This window comes from Ranitomeya variabilis, chromosome 5, assembly GCF_051348905.1.
Source record: "Ranitomeya variabilis isolate aRanVar5 chromosome 5, aRanVar5.hap1, whole genome shotgun sequence".
NCBI lineage: Eukaryota > Metazoa > Chordata > Amphibia > Anura > Dendrobatidae > Ranitomeya > Ranitomeya variabilis.
Window position 1 is genome coordinate 516,302,432 of NC_135236.1, and position 6,633 is coordinate 516,309,064.

The following is a 6,633-nucleotide window of genomic DNA, read 5'->3' on the forward strand; positions in this document are numbered from 1 at the left end:
TGGGATTCTTTCATGTGTTTTTTTGCAAACTCTGTGCAGGCTTTCATATGCCTTGCACTGAGGAGAGGCTTCCATCTGGCCATGATGCCATAAAGGCCTGACTGGTGGAGGGCTGCAGTGATAGTTGACTTTGTGGAACTTTCTCCCATCTCCCTACTGGATCTCTGAGGCTCACTCACAGTGATCTTGGGGTTCTTCTTTACCCCTCTCACCAAGGCTCTTCTCCCACGATTGCTCAGTTTGGCTGGACGACCAGGTCTCAGAAGACTTGTGGTGGTCCCAAACTTCTTCCATTTAAGGATTATGAAGGCAACTGTGCTCTTAGGAACCTTGAGTACTGCAGAAATTCTTTTGAAACCTTGGCCAGATCTGTGCTTTGCCACAATTCTGTCTCTGAGCTCCTTGACCAGTTCCTTTGACCTCATGATTCTCATTTGGTCTGTGATACACTGTGAGGTCTTACTGTATATAGACAGGTGTTAGTCTTTCCAAATCAAGTTCTATCAGTTTAATTAAACAGAGCTGGACTCCAATGAAGGAGTAGAGCCATCTCAAGGAGGATCACAAGGAAGGAAATGGACAGCATGTGACTTAAATGTGAGTGCCTGAGCAAAGGATCTGAATACTTATGACCATGTGATATTTCAGTTGTTTTTTTTAATAAATACGCAAAATTTTCTGCAATTCCATTTTTTTACAGTGAAGATAGGGTGCAGAGTGTATATTAATGAGAAAAAAATTAACTTTTTTGAATTTACCAAATGGCTGCAATGAAACAAAGAGTGAAAAATGTAAAGGGGTCTGAATACTTTCCGTACCCACTGTATGATGTAATCTGACCAGAAATCCAACAAAATATTATGAAAAGTTTACTAGACTGTAAAGCGCTGCGGAATATGTTGGCGCTGCATAAATAAAGATTATTATTATTACTAACAAAAAGTAGAATTTTTTTTTAATGCATTAAATTCACCCAAAACCAAAAGCAATGACATTTTTCTAAACAATACATGAAGCTAGTTTATATTATACTTAATAATACATGTATTATGTTTTTTTAATGCTAGTCGGGTTGCAGATCACAGGACGAGTTAGTGTAAGCTTGCATTGAATCTTGTTCAGGAAGGGTTGGCATCGTCTAGTGAAATGTAACCTGGGTCTATTTTAGAAGCAACCAGATAACCTGTAGGATTTCAGCTGAGAAGGAAAACAACTGAGCATCAGCCTTCATTTGGCAAACTTTGTACCTTTGTTTTGAAACAAGATAACTCAACAAAAGAAGATTGACAGACTACCCTATCAAAACAAACTCCGAAGCAATAAAGAAGTAGAAAGGGTCTGAAAGATGACCTGAGCGCTTGCGGAGGTGTACTGATCTCATTTCCCAATCTAGCTGTCATTTGGCAATAAAACGCCAAAAGGACACATTAATTAGTAATAGCTTGTGCTATTTCAGTACAGTAAGGACACAATGATACAAACCTATGTTTATAAAAAAAAAAGCTGTACAATTTGCTTCCCATGTGCAGACGCCAAAACGGATTTATTTTTAGACATAATCTTTTTGTCTCAAGTCATTATGTTACAGGTTGACAGACTAGGAGTACATGACTTAGAAAGAAAGCATCTGGGTACAGGTTACTATCTCAGTGCATTAAATGCAGGAACTATATGTAACCCCTTTACCCCCAAAGGTGGTTTGCATGTTAATGACCAGGCCAATTTTTACTATTCTGACCACTGTTCCTTTATGAGGTTATAACTCTGGAACGCTTCAACGGATCCTAGTGATTCTGACAATGTTTTCTCGTGACATATTGTACTTCATGATAGTGTTAAAATTTCTTTAATAAGACTTGCATTTATTTGTGAAAAAAACTGAAATTCTGAAAATATTTAGAATATTTCACAATTTTCCAACTTTGAATTTTCATGCCCTTAAATCACACAGATATGTCACGCAAAATACTTAAGTTCCATTTCCTACATTTGCCTATTCAAGTGAATGGGTCTGTGCACATGTCAGTGTGTTTCCACGGACCCTGTGCCCGTGGGCAAAACCCACTGACATGTCCGTTTTTTAATGTCAGCACGGGCCACAAAATATCCAGCACACGTACATACGCATAACACACAATATCATCCATGTGACACGCATCAACGCCGGGGAAGAAGCGTTACAGTAAGCGCTGTTCCCTGGTGCCGGGTGCTGAACATGGCTCTCATCATTCTCCCCTGCTCTGCCGGCGATCGGCACAAGCAGGGGTGAATTATTCTCCCCTGCTTGTGCCGATCGCCAGCAGAGCAGGGAGAATGATGAGAGCCGTGTTCAGCACCCGGCATCGGGGAACAGCGCTTACTGTAATGCTTTTTCCCTGGCGCCCTTCCTTGTGGTACAGATGTGGCACACGCATGCCACAAGTATTACACACACGGACACTGACATCTCCGGTACCGGAAATATCAGAATGTGTGAAAGAGGCGTTAAAGCGGGTTTTTCTGTTTGGCAGCTGTCACAGACTAAAAGACGCTTTTTATTTAAAAAAATAATCTTTGCATATTTTGAGAGCTATAATTTATCTATATTTTGGCTCAGAGTCATGTGAGGTCTTGTTTTTTGCCTGACAAGTTTATGTTTTTATTGGTACCATTTTCGGGCACATGACATTTTTTGATCGCTTTTTATTCCGATTTTTGAGAGGCAGTATGACCAAAACAGCTATTCATGAATTTCTTTGGGGGGGGGCATTTATACCGTTACGCGCGTGGTAAAATTGATAAAGCAGTTTTATTCTTCGGTTTAGTACAATTTCAGTGATGTATGGGGGCTTGGTTTTTGCAGAACAAGATGAGGTTTTCAGCGGTACCATGTTTATTTATATCTGTGTTTTTGATCGCATGTTATTCCAGTTTTTGTTCGGCGGTATGATGATAAAGCATTGTCTTTTGCTTTGTTTTTTGTTTTTTTTTTATGGTGTTTACTAAAGGGATTAACTAGTGGGACAGTTTTATAGGTCGGGTCATTACGGACGCGGGGATAACAAATTTGTCTACTTTTACTGTTCAGATTTTTTTTTCATTCAAATATTTATTTAGTAATAGAATTTTTTTATTATTATTTTGTATTATTTTTTTAAATATTTTTACAATTATTTAAAAAAAAAATTGTAATCCATTCTTACTTTTACACTTTGTTCTACTATGGGACAATCATTTGGTGCAGGCTGATCGCTTTTACAGCTTTTTATAGCATGCAGATCTGCATTTTATAGAAGCGGTCAGCTCTGCAGATATTGCACACTGACCTGAGAGACTTCCTGATCATTACTGAGCATGACAGGTAGTCTCTCAGCTCTGGAGACTCAGATGTCGTCATGATGATATTGGGTCTCCATGGCAGTGATCGGGACCCCGCGGCCAATCCAAAGGCAGAGGGGCTGTCAGCCCCTTTGTAGGCTCCGGAACGCTGGAATCATATTTTATCGCAGTGTTTCGGGGGTAAAGTGTCGGGAGCGGTCTGTGAGAATCAGCTGACACCCAGCCGAGATCGGCCGCATACCACCCGTGTGTGCGGCCGATCGGCTATGACATACTATCAAGTCCATGGCCAGATGGGCCCAGGGCACATGAACGGGATAGTACATCTTATGTCAGAAAGTGGTTAATCTTGATATTAATTGGAGTTCGCCAGTGTTTTAACTTATGGAAAGCATGCTCATATACCTCTAAATGTATCAAGAGCCTGCCCCTTCTGTTTAACTCCTATTTATTGTGGCATGTGAAGAGTTAAAGTATTTCAAACTGAGCTATCTACTATCCCACTTGTTAACATGGCAGTATCAGGATCCTGTCAGCACCGGCGCACTGCCACGGCTGAACAGGTTGACTCACCCACACTGTGGGAGAGCCCGGGGTCAGATACCACAGGGAAAGCTCAGACAGACGGGACCTGAGCAGTATGGCAGAGAACAGAAGGACCTACAATCATGTGACCACAGGGGGCAGAGCTTAGCGTCCTGCTGCTGGAGATTAGTGCAGGATTCTACAGGGAACCTGAAGTAGAGGAGTCATACATGGAGAGGGCAGCGAGGTACAGAGGGGGAGAGCAGAGAATAGTCAGAACGTAAGCAAGGAGTCATACACGGAGATAGCAGCGCAGTACAAGAGGGACAGGCAGAACTCTAAATGGGGACAGAGCCAGATCAGAACCAGACAAGCATAAAGTAGCACAGGCACAAAGCACAGGCACAGACACAACAGGGTCACACACACTCGGCCAAGGGTCAGAGTATAAGCAACAAGGAATGAGCAAACAATGAGGCTATAAGAAGCCTCCCAGAATCCCATAGTGAGGTCGTCCAGATTAACCTCTGAACTGCCTAATCCCACAAACTATGCAGATCATGACAGGCAGCCCTGCAGTTAAGCATGTTGAAGATGAAATGATCTCCAAAAGGCCTAAAGATAAAGATGACACATTTCCATTGTATTTTAAGCAAAAAGATAAAAATATTTTCTTATTTTACATTTTAAAAATAACAAAAAGGAAAATGGGCCAATGCAAAAGTTTGGGAACCCAATGTACCACAACTCCAGAGTCAGCTAAATCTTTCTGAAGGTCTTTTGCAGTCAAGCGGGGGTTCCGATTTGCCTCTTTAACAATCCTACGAGCAGCTCTAACTGAAATTTTAGCCTATTGTGCCCTAAATAGTAACACGGAGGACCGTGAAAGACTAACAACCAATAAGGTAAAAAAGGATCCTCCAAATGCAAAATAGTGTCTAAAAAGTATTGGTTGTTATTTCACAATTATTTTAAAAACTGACATACTTAAAAAAGGAGATGGCAACACATACAAACAGAAAACAAAAAATACACTGTGCAGAGGTTATATTAAGAATCACTCCATTTATAGGGGTTTATACATATAGAGCCTGTAAACTTGTAAATACCTAATATTGATTATGGAAATATATGCTGCAGTTCTAATCACACTAATAATGCAATATACATCATAATGAACATTCAAGACTGTAAGGGTTAGTATGCAATAAACAAAGTGCTGAGTGCTTAATACATATACATGATGCTGGAAAATGCTGGAGACTGTCCCAGGTGTGTAGTGCAGACCAGACGGCTTGGATATTAGAAATAGGGCTATAATAGCATGATTCCAAACCATCTGTTAGCAGACAGACCAGGGGCAGTGAAACAAGTATGGTTTACTAAGCATATACCTAAGCAACACTCAGTATAGGCATACAGACAGGCATATCCAACAGAGCTCCAACCTGCAACAGTGGACCCCTTTAACATGTGTTTCGGCAGTTCTTCCTCAGAAGGGGTGCATTTACAGGTTTGGTAGTAGGGCAAAGCCCTCTCTCCACTCCAAGTTTTGGAAGTGTCTCTATGGCCATGATTCAATTTAACTCTCACAGTTTGGCCTTGGGTGTGTCAGTTTTAGACTTTTCAAGTTGCAGAGCAGGAGGCTCTGTGCAACCCAGGCCTGTGTAGAGCTAACAGAGAGCCAGGGTCTTCAAAGCAGATGATACACCCAAGACACACGGCGGTGCCATTGGTTTTGAACAAGGACTGTATTTGTGCAAACCCAGCTGGTGGATATCACTCCTGTTATGTGAGTCTGAGAATAAAGACACTTTTTATGTTGAACTTTCTGTGATCAGTGCCTATCTTTCACACTGCATCAACAGTGCTGCACTACAATATGTATATCTTTATATACACACACACACACACACCTGCACAGTACACATATCCATATAAGTTCATACACTGCTCAAAAAAATAAAGGGAACACTTAAACAGCAGATTATAACTCCAAAAAGCATTGGTACTGATATGTGGTCTGTGGTTCCCACCTGCAGAACCACTCCTTTATTGAGTGTGTCTTGATAATTGCCAATAATTTCCATCTGTTGTCTATTCCATTTGCACAACAGCATGTGAAATTGATTGTCAAACAGTGTTGCTTCCTAAATGGACAGTTTGATTTCACAGAAGTTTGATTTACTTGGAGTTATATTCTGTTGTTTAAGTGTTCCCTTTATTTTTTGAGCAGTGTATATATATTTATGTCATTATATTTCATAGAGAGTTAGATAGCAGAATAGCCGATAATTCAATTGTCGGGTTCTGTAAAATCATTGCAGCTTCCGACAGGATATGAGACATGGTTTACATACAGTACACCATTGCATATCCGTTAGATTTTTATATGTCCCTCGCTAATAATGTTGGTAGTGTGTGTGTGTGTGTGTGTGTGTGTAAAATGTTGGAGCTGTAGGTGTTAAATTAAAGGCTTAATACATGAAAAAATCTAGTGGAGCGCCCCCAGACGCAGGGCCGCGGGGTACTCAAAATATTTAGACTGGGCAGCCATTGTCTTTCGCACTCTTCAGCTTGTCTACGCCCACTTCCACGCCCTTCTTCTTCTCCTGCGCTCCACTTGGCGCTGTAATGGCGGCGGTTTTGGTGGGAACTTTTGGCGGCAAGTGGCAATTCACAGTCTTTGCAATAAATCACAGTTCAAGCACAATTCAGACACAGTTCCAAGGCACACATGACCTGATTCTTCAGGCTTAAGTAGATCCTCTTTGTGACGCCAAGTTTGGA